Source organism: Pipistrellus kuhlii, unplaced genomic scaffold (genome assembly GCF_014108245.1).
Source record: "Pipistrellus kuhlii isolate mPipKuh1 unplaced genomic scaffold, mPipKuh1.p scaffold_m20_p_3, whole genome shotgun sequence".
NCBI classification, from domain to species: domain Eukaryota; kingdom Metazoa; phylum Chordata; class Mammalia; order Chiroptera; family Vespertilionidae; genus Pipistrellus; species Pipistrellus kuhlii.
Genome location: NW_023425529.1, coordinates 167,523,761 through 167,549,614, shown reverse-complemented (window position 1 = coordinate 167,549,614; position 25,854 = coordinate 167,523,761). Strand labels below are relative to the sequence as shown.

At 48.5% G+C, this 25,854-nt stretch overlaps 1 protein-coding gene across 9 annotated transcripts in view; it reads right to left on the bottom strand.

Moving 5' to 3' along the window:
• FGFR1 (fibroblast growth factor receptor 1) overlaps positions 1 to 3,245 on the bottom strand; it is a 48,110-nt gene extending 44,865 nt beyond the window's left edge. For all 9 annotated transcript variants that reach the window (XM_036455215.2, XM_036455217.2, XM_036455216.2 and 6 more), the window contains exon 1: positions 3,106 to 3,245. The gene's annotated coding sequence lies outside the window, so the exon portion shown is untranslated. The remainder of the gene's footprint in view (positions 1 to 3,105) is intronic.
• Between the last annotated feature and the right edge of the window lie 22,609 nt (positions 3,246 to 25,854).

Sequence of the window (25,854 nt, the reverse complement as noted above, 5' to 3'; positions counted from 1 at the left end):
AAAGCGTTCGGGGGAGCTTGCTGCTAAAGCCCTCCCTTCTCAGGAACAAACCGCCTATTTTAAGGAGTCTTGTTTCAGGTCAACATCCAACACAAACAAACAAACAATTAAAAAAAAGCTTACAACTCAAAGCAAAACCCCATGGCTTTGCCTTGGTCTCCATGGCTATAGTCAGCCTACTCAAGGCTCCACTCAACCTCCCTGCAGTCCCCCAGGGAGAAAGCCAGCCGGTGGTGCCTGGAGGTCCTCACTCTAATCCTCTCCCTCCGGAGGAGTGGGACAATAGCATCTGTGCGGCTCCTTCTCTATTTCCTCCTGTGCTTTTTGCTTCCCTTACCATTCTAAGCGTGCCTAACCTAACATCCTCCGTGGCCAGAGGCGACGATGGAGGAGAAGTACCCAGGACTATTTTCCTGAGAACCAACAGAAGAAGTAGTAGTGCCCACTCTGGCCCAAATCCCATTTGTGAAAAATGCCTCCAAGAGGAGCGTTTCTACAAGCACGATGAGAACAGGCAGCGAAAGCCCACGTGTCCAGTGGCTATCCATTTGGATGGCCCCCAATAAAAAGCTGACACTCAGCTATGACTAAGATGAGTAAATGCAACAAATAGTTCAAGGAGCCGGTCACTGATGTGGTCAGAATACAACCACCCCAGCTGGAGCCAAACCTCCTTGTCCCCAGCACCCTGTGCTCCTTTGGGGTCAGCAGCAGCCGTGGAACTTCTCCCAACCAAGTGGGGGGTGAGGGGGGGAGGGGAGGAAGAGGGAGATATGCAAATGAGTCATTAGATAAGCAGGCCACCAGGACAGCCTCTGTGGTCCATGGCTCTCCCTCTCCCTCTCAGTCACTGGAAGGAAAGGAGATGACCCAGGCTCGGGGGTAATTAACCAGACAGAGGCACAGCACGTCCCACGGGGTCCTGCTACTTAGCCTTTCCACAAGCCTCCGGGAGGAAACTGCGAGCCTGGGCCAAGGGGAGAAAATGGCCACTTTCTGCTCCACGGTCTCAAGGCGAAGGTTCTACGGTTTGGATGGTATTCCAAAAAAAACCACCGGCCCGGAGGTGCAGAGGGCAGGGCACATCTGCGGAGGAAACCGTCACCTTAATTACCATGTCTAGAGAAAGTGCGATTTCATTACAGCCTCCAAAACTGCCGCCCAAAGGAGAAACCAGAGAAGTGTTTTCAATTTGAAAGAGGCTGGAAAGGAGAGAGAGAGAGAGACCAACTCTCCCCACCCCTCTTGCCACGGTGGGCACACAAGGTGCTTTCCTACCTCTGAGGATGTTACCACACACACACACACACACACACACACACACCTGAACAATCCAACCCCTGCTTTCAAAGCTGTGGCTGTTATTTAAATGGTAAAAGGGCTGTCCCACTTCAGTTTCCAGGGCTGCAGCCCAAACAACTCCTTTAAAACACACAGGCAGCGCCTCTGGCAGCGACAGCGACAGCCCCTCCCCGACGCCCCCAGCCTCTGCACTGGGGGCTTTGCTCCCCGAGGACGGAAAAGGGACCCCACCCTCGGACAGTGTCAGATGCTCCTGCCGCCCCAGCTGTAACTGAAGGGACACGAGAGGCAATACTTCAGTTCCAGAAACTTCCGTCAGGGCCATTTCGGGGCCGACCCATGACCAGAAGTCCACCTCCAGCAGATGAACCGTTTTCAGGGGCCACCCCCGGAAACCTCAGCCCCAGGGTCCACGATGCCTCTTTTCCCCACAACCTATAAAAGCACCCACACCATCAGCTCCTCAACAACTCAGGATCCAGGGTAACTTCTCTCGCTCCCCCAAACCTCAAGGCCTCATCACCAAGTCTTTTAAGACGTTTTTAAAGAGGGAGGTGGAAAGGGAAGAAGGAGGATGTTGTTAACGTGGCAGCGGTTGTACCCATGTGGGGTGAAACCACCAGAGGCGGCTGCTACATCTGGAAAATGGGGGAATGTATTGGGGGAGAAATACACGGCAGAAAGTTTCAAATGGACCCATCGCTTCTGGGCTCAGAAAGGAGAAGCAAGCTTCACCCCCTCTCCCCAAGGTCTGGCTGCCTTCACAGGCTAATGTGCTACATGAACTCAATCTACAACGTCCATAAATTCCCCCGCAAATGAGGGTTCTACTAGCCCTTCTCTCCCCCAAACCCGAAACCCCAAACACGATGGGGTGGGGGCGGGGGAGCGGGGAGCAGAAGGGTTTGGGCCAGAGAAGCAACAAGCGTCGCAGCCGAGAGGATGGAGCCCGCACCCCCTCCCCCACCGCCCAGACCCAGATTGGAGCAGATCGTCCCCCTCCCCCAGGGCCTCACACCCCGCCGGGCGCCCGCCCCTTCCCCAAACCTCTGACCCCTTCCGAGAAGGCCCGGGCAGCAGATAAGCCCCTCTGGGAAGGGGAATTCCTTCCTCGCTCCGCAAAGAGCACACTCGGCCATTTGGTGACGACACAGGACTCCAAACCAATTCGGAGAGAAGCTAACTTGGCCCAGCACATCTTTCCTTCTTTCGCCCCCACCCACCCACCCACCGCATCTCTGACCCCTACCTGGGACTCTCCCGGGGTGAAAAAGGACTGGATAGCGCCCCGGATTCTTAACGTTCCTTTCAAAGCTACCTGCGGGATCGGGGTGCGTCCCCGGGGATGGACTAAAGAGAGGAGTGCAGTGCAGAACACACACACACACACACACACACACACACACACACACTCACACACTCACACACTCACACACTCACACACTCACTCCACCTCGCGCCCACTCCCACCCTCCTCCCCTCCACCCTCGTCGCAGCCGTCCCTCCCGGACTCACCGAGCCGCCGCCGCCCCGCCAGCGCCCAGCCGAGTTGGCGGAAAAGTTGGGCGGCGGGCCGGGCGGGCAGGGGGCGCAGAAGGCGGCGCGGGCGGAGGGAAGGAGGCCGGGAAGACAAAAGGGGGGCGCCGGGCGCCGGAGAGGGAGCCGGGGCGGAGGGGGCCGGCAGCCCGCGGAGGGAGGCGCCGCCGGCAGGGGCAGCGCGCAGCCAAGAGGCTCGGCGCAGGGGTCGCCGGAGATGCCGAGCTCCCCCCACCCCTACCGATCCGGGGGCGCCGCGATGCCTACCTCACTCGGCGGCGCTGCGGCTCCGCCTCCGGAGAGTCCGCCGTGGCTCGATCGGGCGGGCGGGCGCCCGCGTCCCCCCGCTCCGGCCCGCCGCCCTCGGGCTCCCGGCGGGGCCGCGACAGCCCCGCGGCCGGCGATCGACTCCCTCCCGGCGGCGCCCGGCGCCCGGTGCTGCCTGCAGTCCGGGCGGGAACAATGGAGCAGAAGCGGGTGCCCCGGAGGCGGGGCTGGGGGAGGGCTCCGTCCGCGCCCGCCCGGGGTCTTCAGAGCCGGCGGCCCCCCTCTGCAGACCGGGCGGCGGCGGTTCACGCTTCTGGCAGCCCGGGCTCCATCCCCGTGCGGGGCCCCGGCGCCCGGCGTGCCCGGCTGCGGTCCTGGCACCGTGCGCCCCGCGGGGCGCCCCTCGGACCGGAGAAAAGTCCTGTCTCCGCGGCTTTCCCGGGCGAGGCGAGGCGAGGGCGCCGCAATGCGCTAAGCGGAGTGTCGGTCCTGTCCAGGCGCCGCCGCCCAAGCTCCGGGCACCGGCCGGGCTCCTCCGCGCGCTTCCCGGGCTCCCGCTCGCCTCCGCCGCGGCTGCAGAGGCACCGAACCAGTGGCCGCAGGAGCGCTCCGAGCGCTGTGCGCCCGCGAGGCGCGAGGCTGCTCGCTCACCCTCTCCCCGCGCCGGTCCCACCCCCTCCCCCGCCCCTGCCGCTGCCTGCTGGGCCTTGTAGTTCCCGGGCCGCGGCCGGGAGGAGTGGGAGCCAGCGGAGCTGCCCGCGCTCGGCCACTCCTTTCCCGCAGTCCCGGCAGCATCCGAGGGCGCGCCGGCCCCTCCTTTCGAGCATGGCCCGCCCGGGAGGGCGCCCCATTTTCGGGCGGTGGACAGATGAACGGTTTGGGGTGTGAGGTTGTACGTGGCAGCGCGGGCTTGGGAGTCTGACTGTGTGCTTGGGGTGGGGATATAATTTCCTTGCTCTACAGCTGTGTTTTCTCATTTGTAAAAAGGGAAATCATAGTACTTTCCATGTAGAGTTGAGGGCCTGGCGTACAGTTAATACATGCATTTTTTTTTTTTTTAATTCACGTGAAGGTTAACCCCCCTCCTCAGTTCCATCTCATTTTCCCCAGCCACTGTGGTTAAGTTTTGTGTTCCAAGGGAAGCGGGGTCCTGTAAATTCTGCGGCGCCAGTCCTGTCCTCCAGCCTGTGGTTAAGGATTCGGAAGCAAAGAGTGAGTGGGGGAGTTGGGTGGTGCTGGTTTGGAAGTTAATCAGAGCCCACTCAGAACACACTCCAGACTCTATGCAACCGAAGGGGCCGTGGCTAAAACGTCCTTTGCCCTGGATCCTTCCACAGAGTGGTGCATAAGCTACTGGATCTCTAATGGACACGAGTCCTTGGGGAAACTTCTGAAAAATACACAATTCTTGGACCTGCTCAGATCGAGGAAACAGACTGTCCCAGGAAGGAGCAAAGAGTCGGTATCTTTTCCACAGCTCCCCTGGTGCCGGGTCAGGGATGATGGGCAGGGTAAGAGGTATGTCACAGTAGGTATGAAAGATACCTCCATGCTGGTCCCCTACTTATGAACTCTTAAATTTTGTTCGAGTCATGCATCTGGAAAAAAAAAATCTATACTTTGTTTACATATTACCCCCAGTTGGTTGGGACTCCTTTACAAGGTTGTCATGAGAATCAAAATGTCACTGCACCCAAAACATTGCACAAATAGAAGTCACCGTGCAAGTGAATGGTAGGGCCTCTTAGCTCATTCTCACCCTGCCTAAGCTCATAAAGTTGTGGAATCTCCAATACTGAACAAGGTAACTCCCTTCTTCCTAAAATGAAGCAGAGTCTCTAAGTTAGTTCTCTATTTGATCAGCAGGTGCAAGAAAAGTAACCAACACAGCATCATTCACATAGTGGTAGCTCAAGAAATGTTTATTGACTGACCAAAGAGTAAATAGTCAATAAATACTTATTGAATGAACGAGTACATTTAAAACGAAATAAAAAGCAGGAATGCACATATTTATGGAATAAATGAACTCCAGCCATTGTTTCTAGAGTTAATCTCCCCTATAGGCCTCGCCTCTCTCTCCATCCTTCAGCCATTGGGCTCTTGATTAGGCTGTTTATAGCTCTTATTTTGGTGCCCAACCATTAGGCCTCCTTTATTTTTCTCTTCATTTATGAAATAGGTTTTATTGAACACCAATTTAGTTTCCAGAACATCTCAGATCCATTGTCAAAGATAAAAAGTCTTACTAGCTTATTATGTACCCAGCCCTAGTTTTTGACCTTTACATGTATTTTCATCTCATTCTCATGAAAGACCTGTGAGGTAGATACTATTGTTAATATCCTCATTCTACATATGAGGAAACTCAGGCCCAAAGGGGTCAAGCAAGTTGCCCAAATGGCACAGCTGGTAGGAGTCTGGGGAGCTGGGATCCCACACAGTCAGGCTCCAGTGCCTGTGTCTAAGCTTCACACCTTTGGGTTTCACGCTCTGTGGACCTGCATGTGCTCAGGAGGACATGTGGTTAAAGACTAGCATTTCATCAGCGCTCACAAATGAAGGCTTTCTTGTAGGCCTTCTTTATTTTAAATAATGCTCTTTCAAGGCCTGTAAGAAGGGCAAACTAATACCCCTCTCCTTTGGAGAGGCCTTCCCTTGCCAATCCCAGCCCACCGAACCCCTGCTGACCGTCTGGTATGTCTCACTGATTTGATACCAAACATAATGTGGTTAGTTGTCTTTTTAACTCTTTCTCTTAAAACAGTGGTCGGCAAACACATTAGTCAACAGAGCCAAATATCAACAGTACAATGATTGAAATTTCTTTTGAGAGCCAAAATTTTTAAACTTAAACTATATAGGTAGGTACGTTGTTATTAACTTAATTAGGGTACTCCTAAGATGGCCTTTGCTAAAAACTCAAGGGGTCAAAGAGCCACATGTGGCTCTCGAGCCGCAGTTTGCCAACCCCTGTCCTAAACTGTACTAGGGCAAGGATCCCATCTTTGTATCTGACCTAGCTCAGGACTACTCGGGAAGTGTATCATATATATTTGTTGGTGGTGAGTTTGATAAGGGCGACCAGAGGAGAAAATACAATTTGAGGAAATACGATTAGAAAGACAAGCCATGGAAAATGCAGCATTTAATATTAACACCTAACTACTATTGCCCACTTTATTACTAAAATAATATATCACTCGTCCTCTCTATGATGCTTCTACAACCAGGGGTTTTCAAACCAGCTCTTTTTCCTTTTGATTTGCAAGCATTTTAGAAGTATCTTGAACCCAAAAGAGGAGGTGGATGAACATACCCTTGATTTAAACAGAAAGAGAATGATCTAAATGTCTGTCTGTTTGGAGTTTAGGGGCTTAGACTTGATTCTGAACAAATTTCCCTGTAGATCTAGCAAGAAACTGAAACGAAAGCAAGTGGCTAACTTGAGAGCTCTCCCTCCCCCAGTTCTCAGGGAAACAGCCAAAGACAGGAGAATGGAGAAGGTGAGAAACCCAGAGAATGCACGGGCCATCCACAGACCACAGACATGGCTCCTGAATAATTGAGAGCTGCCTGCTTTATCCTTCTAGTCTCCGCTCCCCTTGTGTGCTGCTTCTGCCCCTCCCCTCTTTCTGAAATGCAGGCCCTCCACTTGGGGACAGGCCCCCGGCCAGTGGAGGGAGAGCATCCCCAAGGCAGTCCTGACCAGCTCCAGGCAGAGGGGTCAGACAATCGCTCTGCTTGCCTCTGTCCTGCTCTGCGGCCTCCTGGCACCTTGCCTCCCCACACAGAAATGTAATCTTCCCTCTGAGATAACAAAGAGCTGGAGGGTCAGGGAGGATTTGTAGGCCCCTTGCCCTGCCAGCTAGTTGTCTGAGGGGGAGACAAAAGCCCTCACGCTGGAGGACCTGATAAGCAGTTGGGGGCCTGTTGCCTCCTGGATCTGTGGGAGGAAGGGACCTGTGCTGAATGGAGCGGAGGGAAACTGAGCTCTCCCCAAAGCCCGATCAGGGCTCTTTGTTTGGGAACTCTGCAGAAAATCCCTTCCCTCTTCCTCCAGACTCTGGAGTCCTCAGAGTTCTTCCTCTCTTCTGGGGCTGCTCCGCCCAGCTGTTCCCACCCCCCTACACTGGTACTACATAGTTAACAACTCCCTGTTAAGGAAAAAGTGGGTGGGGTGGGGTGTGTGGGGGGACTAGCAATCCCTATGCTAGGGCGAGACTGGGCCACAGAGCTGCTCCAGCCAGCTCTGAGAGTCCCTCAGACTGGTGGGAACCAGCAGAGGCTCAGCTGCTCTGAGAGCTGTTGCAGGAAGGGATTCAGGAGGAGGGAGGGACCTGTCTGGGTTTGTCCCTACAAAGTGGATATTCACAGGTCCCTGGAAGCAGGTGGGCCACCGAGCCTTTTGCCCCAGGCCCCTGGAGTTAGGGAGCAGAAGTCAATTACCATCTGGCTGCCATTTGGTGGCCCCTGACTGTTTTCAGCACAGCTTCGGCATATCGGCATATTGGGAAAGGGAGGGCCTTGTTTGGCTTGGTGTTTTTGTAAATAATACGCCCCCTCTCCTACCAGCTGGGAGTGAAAAAGGGAGCTGGGAGCTAAGAGTAGTGACAACTCTGTTTGTCTGGCCCTAATACAACATTTATTTACTGAGCATTGGGAGGAGGGAGCGCACTTCTCATGTCTCAGGCTCTGGGCTAGGCACAGTGAATTCGAAGATGGGAAAAACAAACAAACAAACAAACAAACAAACAAGGTTGCAATCTTGGGGAACTCACAGCCTGGTTGGGGAGACGAAGCATTGCAAATCATACCACATCAGGGGCCACCTGCAGAACATCTGGGGAGGAGAGATCAGGAAAGAAGACAAGTCAGGGGAACGGATGCCCAGAGTCTTTGAAAGATGACAAAGAGCCTATGAACATCCACAGGCTCATCTGGATCCATCGAGGAAGGTAAGACTGGAGAGTGCATGTGGGGTGTTGAAGCTTCTGTGTTCTCTCATTCTGAAGGGATGAACTCAGTGCCTGGCACACAGTAAGTGCTCAATAATTAGTAGCCGCTGTGGCTACAATTTAGTTCAGGAACTTTTCTTGGCCCAAGACACCTGGCTTGGAACCTACTTTCCAGGTATCTTTGCAGTGTTACTATCTATCCACCTCTAGGTTCTCCATCTCCCAAGACTTGCTACAGAAAGGATATATTTTTCCCCACTAATCTTCCCCTTCCTTGCTGAGCCCCCAAGATAAGCAGCCACTTTTGTTATAGGTCTTACTGTGAATCAAGAAAACAACACTACACACTACCCATGGAGAAACTAAGAAGGCTTATAAAACCTCAGCAGATCCTTGCAACCATGGCTCCCTGGTCTGGGTCTCAGACTCCCTTCGGAATGCTCCCTGCAAAGCTAGCCTCTGTCTCCTGCTTTTCTTCAGAGCCCCCCAAACTCTCCCCTCTTTCTGACCCCAACTTCTAACCCTTTCCCCCGTAAAAGCCACTCATCCAAAGCGCTGTGCTGGGGACTGAAGAGGTGACAGAGGTGGCGGTAGGTAGCAGAACAGTGGACAATTTGCATTTCTGAGGACTCCCCAGGAGCGGGGGACCCGGTCCCTTAGGCTTCTGCCCAGCTTAGGGACAAAGATCAAAGTATCGGGTTGGACTGGGATACTGGAGGATTCAACTTTGAAGTGGATGCTTTCCCGAGGATATGCAGATGGCAAGTTGCAGATGACAGCTCCCGGGGTGGTTAAGAACTTTTGGTGATACTGGAATGGGTGGGGTTGGAGAGGAAGACAATTTAAAAGTAGACAGTGTTCTCCCAGATTAAGTTAAAAAAAAAAAAAGAGACAGATATGCATTTTAAAAGACTGGAAGATAAAAGTGTTAGTGAGATGATGGGAAAACTCAAAGCCATGGTGGCTGGGAGTGCCTCTTTGATAATGTTTAGATAGTGAGCGGACAGTCCTTTTGATAAATGTTTATCAACATGTCCTAAGTACCTACTTTACATACGGTCTGACCCAATAATTCTTCTTCCAGGAATTTAATACATAGATGTCTTGCATATGTACAGGAACACTATGTATATAATCTACATACTGCGATAATCATTACAGCATTGTGTGTAACTGAAAAACACAGAAAACAGTATACATGTTCACCATCTGACAGGTCCGCAGGGGACTTGGTGAAATAAATCATGTCTCATCCGTAAATGCAAAACTGCCCATCTGTTACAAGGAGTAAGACGGATCTCTATTTCCTGATATGAAGGGGAAAGGGCAAGAAACTTCGTACTGTGTGTATGCAATGACTTGTGTTAAAAAAAGACAGGGGCACACGCACACACATACAGATACCTATATACATATATATACATATATATATATACATATATATGTTTATCTCTATATAAACTCCCTGGAAGGAAAGTCACACACACACAGCTGGTGAATTGAACAATCAGCAGTTCAGGGGTGTAAAGGGGATGTTTAGACAATGCCCTTTGGTACTGTTTAAGCATTTCATCCTGTAGCTGTCTATATTCGGCCCCTCCCCCACCCCCTTCCCAGCCAATCAGTTGAATTTCATTGTTGTGTTTTAAACAAAACAAAGGTCTATTAACTAAACTGTTCAAAGTGATTTTCTTTGGGATGTGATTATACGAGTCCTACACTTCCTTTTTTACGTACCTTTTTACCATTTGAGTTTTTTTGCAAGGAGTATGCTGACAGGGTTGTCTGATGGTTGAGTGGGTTGTGCAGGAGTGTGGCAGGGGCTGGGGTTCTGTGTGCCCCTGCAGAGCTACACCTGCCTAGAGGAAGTGGCACCTTCTTCCGACTTGTTCGAAGCCACTCTGGCCCTGACCATGTACTACTTTCATGATTAGTGAAATAATAATAACTGCATATTTACAAAAAGCAAACATACACGGAGTGGTGTGATTTTATTTGTGGCCACTTTCAATCCTTCACAAAGCACTTCTGAGCCCTCACTCAAAGGGTCACAACCTGACCCCCCTGCAAAATGGCCCTTCGTCTGAAGAGAGAGAGAGACAGTGTGAAAGCTGCTCTGGAATCTCAGTTAACTGGACACTGGGTTCAGCAAGGGCTGGAGACGCCTCTGAAGCCTGCTTTCCTCCACACTAGCCAGGGGAGAGCCCTCCCAAGGCTCCTCTGTGGAGCCTGCCTGAGCCAGAGGCCTGCCTCTCCCACAGGGCCCTGCTGTCCATACGTGACTTGGGTCATCAGCTGAAGGGGTGGGTTCTCTAGGCGTGGCTTTTGCTGAGTCAGTGGGGTGGATGGGTTTTGGGTCCTCTTAGTTCTTCCAGGAAGTGTCTTACTAAGGCGAGATAGAGGCTAAGAATTCACTGCTGTGTTCCGAAAGTCACTTGTTTGATTCTGATAGGTTTCCAAGCATGTGAGCCTATTTTCTCAGAAGTGTTTAGAAAATACAAATAGACTTGGATTTGATCTCTCTGCTTGAGGTTTTCAAAGAATGTTTTGTGTCCTGGCTGGTTTGGCTCAGTGGATAGAGTGTCGGCCTGCGTACTGAAGGGTCCTGGATTCGATTCCAGTCAAGGGCACGGACCTGGGTTGCAGGCTCCTCCCTGGCTCACCCCCCCCCTCCCCACCCCCGTCAGGGCTCATGCAAGGGGCAACCAATTGATGTGTTTCACTCACATAGACATATCTCTCTGTCTTTCCCTCTTTCTTTTATGTTCTCTAAAAAAATCAATGGAAAAATATCCTTGGGTGAGGATTAAAAAAATAATAATAACCAAAAAATTTTAATGTTTTGTTTTGAGGCTACGCTAGCTGATAATTTAATGAATGCGTACTATGAGCATGCACCTTGCTCAACCCTTTTATCCAGGTCATCTCATTTAAACGTCACAATGAGATAGATACAGGCACAACTTAGAGGTATTGCAGGTTCACTTCCAGACCACTGTAACAAAGCAAGCATTGCAGTTAGTGAGTCAAAATCTTTTTGCAGGTTCCATTTGTAAAACAAAAACAACACAACATCTATGAAGCACAATAAAGTGAAGTGCAATAAAACAAGGTCTGCCTGTACTATTTTAGCTCCCATTCCACAGGAGAGAAGACTGAGACTTAGAGAGGCTCAATAGACCCACAAGTGGTTAGGTAAGGAGGTAAGGCTCTATGCCCAGAAAGTCTGATTCCAGAGCCTTCGTGCCAACCATTCCACCTTCAAGAAAGAGGCCGCTTGATTAACAGTGTCTACAGAAGGGAATTTAAAGCCATTCCTTCTTTACAAATTCAACCATTAAGAAAAAGTTTAAGCCACACTAAACAGAATTGTAACGGTGTGAGTGTGTATTTGAAAGAGAACTTGTTACTGATCTGCTTGAATCAACACCAGTACCATTTTTCTAAAATAGTTCTGCCTTGTGGGATCTTGTGACTCTGTGTGTGTGTGTGTGTGTGTGTGTGTGTGCGCGCGCTGGGGATAAGGAGTGGAGTTGTAGGGGGGAAAAAGAGTTGAAATCTGATACCTGTGGGCCCAAGTCTCAGTGTCACTTAAGGGGTGTCAGTAAGTTTTAGAATCACTCTGTCTGCTCCAGTTCAACTGGCCCTGTAGGAGGTGTTGTTCGGGAATTATGAGTTGATGCCAAAGCAGGGCCTCGTGAAAATATGGAAGGCATTTCTAAGGAGACTCAACCAGTCCGTGCACAAACTGTATTTTGAGTAACCATATCTCTGTTATGAATAGGCCCACAGAGAATTGAGATGGAAAGAATCTTTCAAATAAATGTGCTTTCTGCTAGGTATGTTTCAAGTTTATTTTTCATTTTAATCTTTTTCCATACCCCCTACCCTCGCCTGCTTATAATTCCATCTCCTTCTGTCTTTCAAAGTGGCGGGGAGAGAAGCAAGTGGCAGTATTCTGATCAGAGCCATGGTTTGGTGTTTCACTTCACTGCCATTCACTTCACCAGAAACTCTTGTTTGAACGGAGTGTTTCCTCATGTCCATAAAAGATCCCAGAAGCAGGCCCCTGCCTCCCACCTTCCCAAGAGTATATTTCTGGTCACTAGTTGCCCTAATTAGAGCTGTGTTGAATACGGTGACTCAAAATCAAGTTTTTATTTATTTATTTATTTATTTTTTTTAAATATATTTTATTGATTTTGTACAGAGAGGAAGGGAGAGAGATACAGAGTTAGAAACATCGATGAGAGAGAGTCATTGATCAGCTGCCTCTTGCACACCCCCTACTGGGGATATGCCCGCAACTAAGGTACATGCCCTTGACCGGAATCAAACCCGGGACTCTTCAGTCCCCAAGCCGATGCTCTATCCATTGAGCCAAACCGGTCCCGGCTCAAAATCAAGTTTTTAAATGCAGTGGACATTATTTAAACAATCAGAAAGTTTGCAATGGCAAAAAGTTGAATATGGGGGTGAAGGAAGACAATCCGGGAAGACAGGTACCCAAGCCCATACTCATGTCCCTGCCTGTCCCCACGCCTGTCCCTCCCAGGGAGGGCCACCCTTCGCAGCGGCACCCAGGCCATAGGCATGGAAGATACAAAGTCCTCTCTTCATGACTATATGGAGATTCAGTTGGCTATTGCTGATCGGGCTCAGCTCTGTGGCTTCTTTCTTCCTGCATTTTTATTGAAACTCTGGGAAGGGAGCCAGGACATTTGACGATGTTTATTTCTACAGATGACTCCATTTCCTTTTTTACCTTCCAGGTTAGATGATCATGTGTTGGTGGCTGCAAAAAAAAACCCAAAAACAAAAACAATCAAACAAACAAAAATACATACATACAGAATGTTGATGGCAGGTCAGGCACGACTGGGAACACATAGGGACAAGAACTGCACACTAACTTAGTCCAGCCGTAGGCTGTGCTGCCCTGGCCCTGGCTCTGGCTGGGGGCGCTTTGGGCTGGGACTGGTGAGCAGTCATGCCCCCCTGACTGCCCTCCTTTTCCTGTTTCTGCTTCAGGTGGCCTTTTATGTAAAGTCTAAAGCCGGTTGGAGGATCTCAGTGAGAGTTTCTCTAGCCTTGATAAAAAATACAGGATAACCGGAGCCCTCCTTAGCGTTCTGCGTCCCTGCCTTTCCCATATGCCCCTGAGGCTAGACAAGCACTGGTCTGTCCACATTATGAGTTTTTTCTTTTGTCACCTCTGCGAGTTGAGCAGCCTCTCTGAGATCCAATGCCCTCAGCTGTAAAATGGACATATAAGGGTCATGAGGTTGTAAAAAAAAAAACAACCAAAATAATCCATTGAAAACCCTGAACAAAGTCTGATACTTAGTAGATGCCCCTTAAGTGTGGACGGACTTAACCGGAGCCACTGCAGTCAGCACCCTGAACGATGCTCCAGCTTAACATTCAGAGATTTGGGGGTGGCTATCAGGCCCGCCACCCCACTGAGCTCTTTTAAAGCTCTCACCCACATTAATCCCAGTGTGGATCTAAAGAGTCAGGGGCCTTCTCATTTCTTTTGCCTTCTTTATTCTTGTTTACCACCATCAATGGTCTTCATCGGCCCCATCCCCACTCAGCATTTCATCCTGAGACAAACCCACAGCACCCAGGTTTCGTAAAGACAGCTATCAAAGAAAAAGTAATTGAGGCAGAGAGAAAAAATGGTGAGCAAGCAAGAGAACGAAACAGATGGGGGTTCTCAAATTTCTTTTTCTCAATAACCTCCTTGGCAATCGCTCTCTCTTTCGCTCTGGCCTCAGTCTCCTTCTCTGCGTGTCTCACAGCCAGGCTCTAACAGGATGACGTAAAGCTGGAGATGTATGGAGTGTCCACAGTGTTCCCCGCCGGGCTCCTGCCCTCTGCCTCACTTCCCTCCTCCCTGGCACGGCCCACTGCCCTTCTTGCCCCTTCCAGCCCCTCCTCCATTGCGTTATCCTTCTCCAGGGAATCCACTAGTGAGCTAGGGAGGGCCCTCAGCATTTCCTGATGATGTTTTGTGGGGCACAGAGCCTTGTGATCCCCATTCATCAAGGCTGAGTTTTCTACAGCTCTGGTTCCTGAGAGGTGCTGTGGGGGTGGGGAGTGCAGGCTGAGGGGTGAATAGTGAAGAAAAGCCAAGTAACAGAAGCTGACCCTCCCAGCAACGGGGCTTCGTACAGACAGATTGGCAGCACCAGCCGGCCAGGCTGCAGGGAAGGCACCCAGGAGATGCCCTAAATGTGACCCTGTGCCCATGTTTGGGTCAGCTTTAGGTACTGATGGCCCCTTTCGTGACAAATCGAAGATGTGAGAATGGGAAGGTAAATGGACCTCATTGTGCTCCTCTTGGATCAGACCTTTGAGATTCTCCTTAATGGCAGAAAGAAAGAAGCCATCTTGCTTGTGCCTGGGGGAACTCTAAATTACTTGAGGGAATGGCAACACGTACAATTAACTTACATTACAGCAAGTTATTTCCAATCGCCTTGCTGACTCCCCCACGCTTGCAGCAGAAGGGAAAGCACGATACAAAAGCAGCCTCCTTGGAGTGGGGGCAGCAGGGTAGGGAGAGATGGCATGCCCGTAAAGGAATAGCCATTGAGCCAGACAACCCAGGAGGAGCGCGACCACATGGAATAGGGAAGAGTGATTTTGTGTTTAAGAGGGCATGAAGGGAAACAGAACAGAAATGAGGAGTGGGGGGAAGGGGGGTGTGTGTGAAAGAGAAGAAACAAGTCAAAGGGAACAGGAGAATTAAAGTAAGTAAAAGACAAAGATGGCGAGAAAGGAAGGACAAGAAGGCAGAGAATCATAGGAGAATGAGGGAGGAGGTGGCCCCATGGAGTGCTCACTGCTGACGAGAGAGACCTATTATTCAGAGGGAGCCTCCGCTGGCCGCTGAGCCATTGTGGGGCTCCAGGAGGGGCTCATTAGTGCCTGTCACGTGAGCTGCATTGTTTCCAGACAACAGTCTGCCCAAGAGTCCCCCTGCGGTTTGTCCAGCCAGGGCAGCTGTCCCTGGGCCTGCCTCAGGCTCCTGAGCTGTGTGGGGAATTGTTCCTGTGTTCAAAGAAATGACAGTTCCAGGGAAGGGTGTCTCCCTTTCCGCTGGCTGACCTGGTGCTATATTCCAGAGGCTGCAGCCTCCTTGGGGTGGGCTCTGGTGAGACTGTGCACATACAACCGATGTTATTTGTGTGGACACCGGCACTGCTGGGCCTCAGCGTGCAGACGTTACATCCAGTATCGAGTCACGGGAAGACTACCTGCAAGCTCCACAGCGATGAGTGAGACCCTTTCTCCCCCAGAGGGACCTACCGCCTCCTGTGGAAGAGGAAAGGAGGCATCCCTGGGCTCTTCGGAAGCAGAGGAAAACGGTGTCTAACATGGGGAATGAGAACTTGCATTCCAGGTCTCAGGAGTCACCTGCACACAGAGAGAGCTTAGAGGGTGAGTCAGAGGACGGGTGGGTCCCTGGCCCCGGTGGGATTCAAGTCATGGAATTTTCAGAGTCAGGAAGCTCCTCGGAACTCACCTGCTGGCTACCAGGTTCTGGAGTTGGTTTTCCTGTGTGAGGAAGCTTTCACTAGTGTGCAATGAAATAAGTAAGATTGTGTGGAGTGGGTTTTTCCATATTTTTTTTTTTTTTTAGAGGACTCTCCTTAGTATTCTAAGATTACGTCTTCTTTTCGGGACTGAAATGCACGTGTTTTGTTTTTGCTTATTGTTGTTAATCCTTACCTAAGGAGATATATATATATATATATATATATATATATATATATATATATATATATATGTATGTATATATATATATATATATATATATATATATATATATTTTTTTTTTTTTTTAAGAGAGTAGAAGGAAGGAAAGGCAAAAGAGAGAGAAAGAAGCATCAATGTGAGAGAGATACAGGTTTTGTGCCCTTGGCCAGGAACCAGAATCTGCGACCTTTCGGTGCGCAGGCCGATGCTCTAACCACAAGCAACGCTGGCCAGGGCTAGATGGCGATTATATTGAAAATATTCTAGTTTGGCCGGGACCGGTTTGGCTCAGTGGATAGAGCGTCGGCTTGGGGACTGAAGGGTCCCGGGTTCGATTCCGGTCAAGGGCATGTACCTTGGTTGCGGGCACGTCCCCAGTAGGGGGTGTGCAAGAGGCAGCTGTTCGATGACTCTTTCTCATCGATGTTTCTGACTCTCTATCTCTCTCCCTTCCTCTCTGTATAAAATCAATAAAATATATTTTAAAAAAATATATTCTAGTTTGGCCATATAAAGTTGTTTCAGCAAACTTTTAGTAAATTTAGACTGGCCCCAAATGTAGGAATCATTGATTAAATCTAACCCTTCCCAATGTAGGTGGGAAAACTGAAGCATCAGAGGCTAGTCCAAGGTCATGTAGCAGGTAAGCAGCCTCAGCCACGCTGTGCCTACTGTCATCAGCGTTTCCCACTCAGGGGGGTTTGTGCTATGGGCCTGTGGAATGTTAGCACGTGGTCCTTGAAAATGCGATGGCTTCCCTCTGTCGAATCTGCCCCCCTCCCCTTTTTGGGTCTGGTTTTAGAATCTCAGTCCCTGTCTTCTAACCGGCTGCCATCGGCTCTCTCTGGGTTGGCTCCTTTGCACGGTGCATCTCATCTCCCCTTACAAAGCAGACAGCGGCTTGCACTCCCCTTCATGGCAGCTCCGAGCTGGGCTCCCGCACAAAGTCATCCCTAAAAGGCAGGAATGAGACACACAGAGTAAGCCAGACCTGCAGTCTATCTGATGCTGGCTCATAAATTCTGTACTTAACTGGCTTAGCTTTGTGCTCACCTAATCTAAATGAAACTTCCTGAGGGGAGAGACAGTTTCTTCTCTGTTCTATAACTCTCTACCCCTTTGGGCCGGTTATCTCTAACAATGCAATGCCCTCTGTTCTGAGTTCCGTAAGGTCAGATGGGCCGAATAACGTGGCAGGCTGGAGCTGGGAGGTGGGAGGGGAGAATTCTGGAAGCACAACTTGAGAGGAGAGGAAAGCCTAGTCCTGGCAGACCCCAGAGTATCGGGAAGGACCTAGGTTCTAAGGCTTCTGGACATGGAGGAGGGAGCCTGAAGGCCCCAGAAGTCAGAGCAAGGCTGGTTAGAGAGTGGAGAAGGCTCCTTCCTGTTGTAGAACCTTCCGGGCTTCCTCCCTCTGGCAGGCGACTGAAGTGGGGAGTGGATTCACCCAGTCCTCCCATCTCCCGAGCAAAAAAAAAACAATGATCCAATCTAGTACCTCCCCTTGGCATTGTTACCGGCTGAGGGAACCGCTGTCTGCTGCCTGCTTCGTGTTGTTTATGTGTCCTAACCAAAGAGGGTGGGGCTCCGCTAAAACAGAAGTTACATTTTGCCTTCAGGCAAAAAAAAAAAAAAAAAAAAAGCAAAAAGAGGAGCACAGAGCACTCCTCACTCTGCTAAAGGGCTCTCAACCCAGTGTGCAGACGAAATGAGGGCTGAATAGATCATTCAGGCCTTTGTGCTGTGTCCCGCTATAGGCCCTCCTATGTGGAGAGACTGTGCTAGGAGTGGGCCTTACTGTCTTCTGGAATAAAAGCATTCGGAGACGGAGGAGAGAGTGGAGAGTTTCATTATGGAGGGGCTTCAGGGCAGCAATCTGGTCTGAAGCCAGGGCTTGAAGCATCACACTGAAGTTGAGAAAGGGTCATTTTCCAAATCAAAGATGATGAAGGAAGTGCTCTCCGACCCTCATCCCTCCTGGCATGTAAATCCTTTTCACAACAACTTGTTTATCTTGTGTTTGGTATGAAAGAACAGCAGTCTGGATTTACAGAAATAAAAGCCATTTTACATTCCAATACCCCTAGGTTAACAAGATGTGGATTTTGGAATCAGGCAGGCGTCGGCTCAAATACCGAGGTTGGGGAATTTGGACAGTTGCCTCGCCCCTTTGAGACTCAGCTTCCACATCTGTAAAGTGGAGATAAGGAAGAATATTTCAGCTGCAGGGAATGCAAAAGTTTAAATGAGGATAAGGCACATGAAAAACCTGGTGCTTAGGAGGCTCTCCAAATTGCCGGTTCCTGCCTGCTTCTTGCTACCTACCTGGCTATTATCAGACTTCTGAAAAGAGGAAAGTAAATAATTAATTCTCTTATTTCAAAAGCTCTATCTGCCCTGTCCCCAGGCAGCTGAGTGAATGCTATCATCCTTAGAAGTCATTGTCCAGCCACTAATCTGTTTATTTTTATTTATTTATTTTTAAAATATATTTTATTGATTTTTTTACAGAGAGGAAGGGAGAGAAATAGAGAGATAGAAACATCCATCAGCTGCTTCCTGCACAACCGCTACTGGGGATGTGCCCGCAACCAAGGTATATGTCCTTGACCGGAATCAAACCTGGGACCTTTCAGTCCGCAGGCTCTATCCACTGAGCAAAACTGGTTTTGGCCACTAATCTGTTTAGAGGCAGCTTGGCCTGGTGGAAAGACTAGAGAATCAGAATCCAGAAGATAGGCTCTGTTCCTGGCCCACAGCTTACTAGTCACCTGGTCTCAGAGACATCATGGACTCTCTGGATAGGGCTTCAATATCATGTTCTCCAGCCACACATCTGAAGCTTGACCGTCACTCTGCGTGTGTACACACACACACACACACACACACACACACACACTCCAACCCCCATGAAGTGGCTGTCCAGCTTCTGTAGGCACAACTCAAACACTCAAAACATCTTGTTGCATCTTTAGGCAATTCCAACTCTGACGATGTTTTTCTTTCTGTTCAAGTGAAATTTATCTTCCCGGTGTTTCTTCCTATGCATCATAGTTCTGTTCCTTTGTGCCATAAAGAAAAATGGACTCCCTTGCCCTCATGAGAGACCTTCTTACACTAATTAAGATGATGACTGTGTCTGCCTGAGTTTTCTCGTCTCAGGCCCTTCACATGCGGTCTGCAGTCCCTTTGCCTTCCCAGTGGCCCTCCTCTGACTTCACCCATATACGACACCCCTCATTTTAAAATTAAGGAAACGTGTTCTGGACTTAAAAGATGGCAGCGAGGATTTAACAATGAAATGTGCCCTTCGACCCAGGACGTGCTCGATTAATATTTGATGATGAGTGAGTAGGTGAAACAGTATGTGGAAGCACTGTGTAAACAGTAATGTGCTCACTGCTGTGGTCGGCTTGAGCTGCTGTAAAAATGACACAAACTGGTTGGCTTACATAACACCATTGTATTTTCTCACATTTCTGGAGGCTGGAAGTCTAAGATAAAAATGTTGGCAAGTTCGGTTTCCTCTGAGGCTTCTCTCCTTAGCCTGCAGATGGTCATCTTCTCCCGGTGACCTCACTTGGTTGTCCCTTGGTTGGTGTTGTTTGTGTCCTAATCTGTTTTTATAAGGACACCAGTCATATTGTATTAATGCCTTCCCTATGAACTTTATTTTAACTTAATTAACTCTTTTTAAAAATTAACTTGAGAGAGAGAGAGAACACATCAATTTGTTGTTTCACTTATTTATGCATTGATTGGTTGCTTCTTGCATATGCCCTGGCCAGAAATTGAACCTACAACTTTGGCATATTGGGATAACCCAACTGAGCTACCTGGCCAGGGTGACTTAATTGCTTCTTTAAAGACCTTACACTCCGAGATATTGGGAGTTAGGGTTTCAACATATGAATTTTTTTAAGGGCGGGGGGTGGGCAGGATACAGTTCAACTCATAACACTCATCAATGTGTTGTTAGCAATTTTACTTATTGTGACACTGTTTAGAGATAGTATTGTGTGCTTTGGGGGAGAGTGGTGGAGCCCTTTGCCTATGGGAAATGAGATATTGCAGCCACATTTTATTTATTTATTTATTTTTAAAAAATATACTTTATTGATTTTTTTTCTTTTTTTTACAGAGAGGAAGGGAGAGAGAGAGAAAGGGAGAGAGAGAACTAGACACATCGATGAGAGAGAAACATCGACCAGCTGCCTCTTGCACACCCCTACCGGGGATGTGCCCGCAACCAAGGTACACGCCCTTGACCGGAATCGAACCTGAGACCTTTCAGTCCGCAGACCGATGCTCTACCACTGAGCCAAACCGGTTTCGGCTGCAGCCACATTTTAATAAATATATATTTTTGGACAGGAAATACATTCATGTTTCAAAATAAAAAAAGTCATTGAAGAGGAAACATGAAGGGACAATAAACATAAGAAGAGGTAACCAGAGAAATGTAAATGAAGCTGATAATAGCACACCATTTCACACACATTAGATTGACAAAAAAAAATGAAAATCTGTTAATATTAAGTGTTGGTGAGAATGCAAAAGAACAAAACTCCATCATGCTGCTGGTGGAAATGTAAATTGGCACAACTACTTTGGAAACCATTTGGCAAATGGTCGCTGAGCGGAAGGCCCATCCCTGGCCCAGCAGTCCCGCTGCCAGGATCAAACCCTCCAGGACTCTCCCACGTGTGCACCCAGAGATGAGCACGAGGAAGTTAACCACAGCTCAAATTGGGAAAAGCCCGATGTCTAACACCAGGACAATGGGTAAACAAAGTGGGTATACTAACCAGTGGAATTTACATCACAATGAAGGTACATGACTTAAAGCTGCAAGCATCAGCATGGATGAATCTTAGAACAATGGTGAGGGAAATTTGCTTGTTACAGTAAAATACATACAGCGTGACACCAGTTTTACGAAGTTCAAAACAGGTCAAATGAGCTAATAATGTATTACTTGGAGAGACATATATATGTGATAAAACTCTGGAGGCAAGCAAAATGGAGGGTAACAGGATAGTGGTTACCTGTTATAGGGGAGATGCAGGCAGTAGCAACACTATTGGCAATGTCCCATATCTTTTTTTTTTTTTTTAATGGGTTTTGAGCCTTTATTTTTTATTTTTAAATATATTTTATTGATTTTTCAGAGAGGAAGAGAGAGGGACAGAGAGTCATCTATCAGCTGCCTCTTGCACACCCCCCACTGGGGATGTGCCCGCAACCAAGGTACATGCCCTTGACCAGAATCGAACCCGGGACCCTTCAGTCCACAGGCCGATGCTCTATCCACTGAGCCAAACTGGTTCCAGCAATGTCCCATATCTTATGATGGATGGCGGATCCACAGGGCAGAATTAATTATTATTATTCTATCTCAGTATATACATTCATTTCAGATAGTCTTTGTACATATGAAATAATTCATTATAAAAATGTTTTAAAAGTTCAAAAGGGAGAAGAAGGTATTTAATGAAAATCTTTCTCTGAAGGCAAAATCTGTTTTTTGTGGGGGTTTTTTTCTTCAGATTTTTGTGCATCATTCAGAGACAAGGTATACTTACAGAGATAATTTATACTGACATCATTCAAAGATAAGTCATATTTGACAGCAAAACATGCATGTACGTGTGTGTGTGTGTGTGTGTGCGTATTCTGTCTCTCCTGGTTTTTATACAATGGCAGCATTTCCAAAGGCTCCTTTTAGACAACACAATCATTAGATAGTAGATTGTCAGGGTAAGTAAAGTCTGGGAGGCGGGGGGTGGGGAGGGAGAGAAGAGGAGAAATGGAGTTGTCCTGTCTGTCCAGTACTTAGGATTTTTTAAAAAATCAAAGAGAGAATTGCCGCATGTCAGTAAAGAGACTGTCTGGACAGGAGGAACTCCTATCTGAGCTTTGCAGCTAAGGCTGATGAGACATGGGATGTGGACCTGTTTAAAGCAGAGAGGATGGAGTCCTGATTGAATCAACCAAAGGACAGAGGCAAGCAATTCTCGCTTCTTGATAATGAGACCCCTGCATTAGATGTGACTCAGACAAACAACACAGACACGGGGAAATAAGGGGAGGGCAGGCTCGTGACCAAATAAAAGCAGGAGGCGAATACATCAAGAGACAATAACATCCAAATCAAATATATGTCAAGGATGTGACTGGAATGAGGGCAGACTGGCAAACAGGAGAGACGAGGTAGCTTCTTGCTCAGAAGCCAGGAGAGGAAGTGAAGTCTTGGCCTAGCCGCTGGGAATGGAGGACCAGGCAGGGGGCCTGTGGAGGTGGAAGGTGGGTGAGGTGGGTGAAGAACACCCAAGGAAGTACTAGGTTCAGACAGGGCCAACCCCTGGTGGCTGCCAGGAGCTTAGTTGATCTGGGAAGACTTCCCAGAGGAGAGGCTTTCAGGAGCAGCTTGAATGGGGAGAGGAACAGGCTGGTGAACAGATTGAGGGCGGGAGTCTGAGGCGGACTGCCGATCCACGCTGGCCGAGCTCCAAAGGAACCCTTGCTTATCATCCTTCTGTTGTGTCTTTCACTCTAGTGCGTTTCCTTAAAGATCCCAGACTCTGGCATGGGTGTTTGGTTATGGGATAAGCTGTGGAGAGTGGGTGTGCACTAAAATGCAAATGAAGGCTGTTGGGCTGGGTTGCTGGTGCTGGAGGTGAGAGGAAGATGTTTTGCTCCAGAAGAATCGGCGCTGGCAGAGACAGAATCTGTATGACTCTTCTCCATCTAAACAACTCGGTGCTTGACAGCCAGAGGAAGCCAAGTCTCCCAGATCTATGGGCCTGAATATCTTAACAGCCTTGAAGCTTACAGTATAAACATCATTTGTTACAGTCAGACCTGCCCGGCACTTTACACAGGCCCTTTCCCATATATCATTTCATCTGCACCTCATAATTACCCAGCAAACAGGTGAGGCAGGTATAAAAACTCCATTTTTCAAATGGGGAAACTGAGAGACTAACTAACTAACTTGTTCAAGGTCCCGGTGCTAAACAAACACTGGTTGGCACTGGCTGGCCTGAGCTAGACTCCCAAGGCTCTATCCCCTCCCCTCCCCCAATTGGATGTTGAGTGACATTCAGAGCGTGCCCAGTACTGGCTCTGGGACAAGAGCCTGCCCTCCTGATGCCAGATCCACTCTCCCGGCCTCAACTTCAAGGTCATGCCGGGCCACTTTCATTTGCACACCACCCATTGGCAGTTTTGCTGGACTTGGGCTGGGGCAGGCGCACCCTTTGCTTCCCTACGTATGTGCCCTGAGCTAGCACTCAGCGCCCAGGGGTCGGGTCCTCTGGGCTCCTGAAGGAGTGGCAGCAGCCTGCCTGGCAGCCTCTGGGCTCCAGCGTGAGGGGAGTGTCCTTGCTTTTCTCGCAGCCCGGCTTCCTGTCTAGACATCTCGAATGGTCCACTGGATTTAGCATGCCGAGTTTGCTTGCCAGCTAAGTCCAACCCACGCAGTTCAGTACCCAGTGGCGGCCTCCCCCTCACCAGGACCGAATCCCGGAGGACTGAAGCGAAGACGTTGTATAATGGAGAGACTCAGGGGAGAATAAAGATGACAACACATCTTAACAACAGCTCTACATCCTAGAATCTTTTTTCAGAACTCACACAGGCATTCTCCTCTCCCACACACCTGGAAGGATGAGTTGTCAAGGCAACTTCTCTGTAAGTCCCAGTATCCACCATCTCATAGGTCCCCGCGGACTCCCTGAGCCCTTGGCTAGCTCTGGAAAGATGCGAACAGAGACAAGTCCTCTGAAATATCTAGTCCCAAGCCGAGACCCTCTCCCTCTTGGGTCCATCTTGGCTGGAAGCTGGAGGAAATATCAGGCCCAATGCTAGTGGGATGAGGATGCCAGGGCTGTTTTTTTTGAACAGCCAATGCTCCCTGAAGTGAGGGGTTTACCCAGCTGCCCCGGGTGCTCCGTGTCCTGGACACAGAGTCCTCATAATGCAGGGAAGTGGAAGTGCCCCACCCCTCTTACTTGCCCAGGGGGAAAAAGAGAAAAACATCAGATAAATCCTGACGGAGGGACATTCTACAAAATACCTGATTGGTACTCTTCAAAACTGCCAAGGTCATCAAAAACAAGGAAAATTGGAGAAAGGGTCACAACCAAGAGGCGCTTAAAGAGACAGACATGATTATGTCTAGCAAAACTGTGATGGGACAGGATGCACACTGGATGGACTGTTATGAGCTAAGAATGGTAGTGTGCTTTTACTGTTTCTTTTCTTTGTTTAAAAAAATGTTTTTATTAATTTGAAAGAGAGAGAGAGAGAGAGAAAGAGAGAGAGAAACATCAATGATGAGAGAATCATTGATTGGCTGCCTCCTGCACACCCCATACTGGGGATCAAACCCGAAACCCAGGCATGTGCTCTAAATGGGAATCGAAACTTGACTTTATGGTTCATAGGTTAATGCTCAATCACTGAGCCACTCCAGCTGGGTAGCTTTTACTGTTTCAAAGCATAATTTTAAAAATTAAATTTGCTTTTAGAACAGTTTAGACTTACAGAAGAAAAGCAAAGACAATATAGCGAGTTCCCATATACCCCCACTCCATTTCTTCTATTATTAACATTTTACATTCATAGGTGACAATTAATGAACCATTGTTGACACATTATTATTAACTAAAGTCTCTAAACTTTATTTAGATCTCTTTCAAGTTTCTTTTCTATTCCAGGATTTCACATTACATTTATTCGTCATGTCTCTTGAGCCTCTTCTTAGCTGTGACAGTTTTCTCAGAATTTCCTTATGTTTGATGATCTTGGCTGTTTGAAGAATATTGGTGTTTTGTAGACTGTCCCTCTGTTGGGATTTCTTGATGTTTTTATCATGATTTGACTGGAGTTATGTTTGGGGAGAAAGAATGCAGGAGTCAAGTGCCATGTTCAGTATATCATATCTAGAGCATGTACTATCAGCATGACTTGTCACTGTTGGTGTTGATCTTGGTCATGTGATTGAGATAGTATTTATTGTTATCCACTGTAATATCTAGTCCCAAGCTGAGTTATTTCATAGTGGGCTTTTAATTAAATTAAATTAAATTTATCTATTTAATCTTTACCTGAGGGTATTTTTTTCCCATTGATTTCTAGATAGTGTGGAAGGGAGGGAGGAAGGAAGAGAGAGAGAAAAACATTGACATGAGAGAGACTCATTAATCGGTTGCCTCCCACACACATCCCTACCAGGGCTGGGGGACCTGAAACTGAGTTAGGTGCCCTTGACTGGGAATCAAACCCATGACCCTTCCATCTGCAGGCCGATGCTCTAACTGAGCAAACCAGCAAGGGCAAAAGCTGATTTTTAATGTATGATTTCATCTAATCACCTTTGGGACTTTGCATAGCCACTTATTATCCCTAGGCTTTGGCTGCAAAAGGAAGACATAGAATATCTCTGAGGTCCTGGTTCTAAGATTCTAAATTACACTCTACTACTACACTCTGACCTATAGAGGTGGCAGCCACCGGACTGCCTGGGTAGCATGCCAACTCTTCTCAGAAATGCCACCCTCACATAGCTGGGAGCAGGCTGGATGTGGGCTCTGACTTTTCTGAGAGTGAAAAATCATTCTAGGAGCTCAGTGAGTGAGCAAGCAAGTAGATATTGAATGAATGAGCAATATAATAAGTTCTCTTTGAGAACATAATTCTGAGCGAGGCGTTACAGGGAATGAAGAGGTATGAGACATAAGCACAATTTAGTGTGGGAGAGATGTCAGCTGATGAACAATGAAATAACACATTCATCCTGTCCTTGAACACCATCTGCTCTATGAGGCCTTTTCTGATTCCTATCCAGATATTTTCTCTTCTTCCTCTGAACCCTTATAAGACTGTTAAGCAACGGCACTTAGTCCTGACCGATGCTGCTTAGTGATTAGAGCATCGGCCCTCACACTGAAGTTGTCATGGGTTCGATTCCCAGTCAAGAGCACGTACCTGGGTTGCAGATTTGATCCCCAACCCCAGC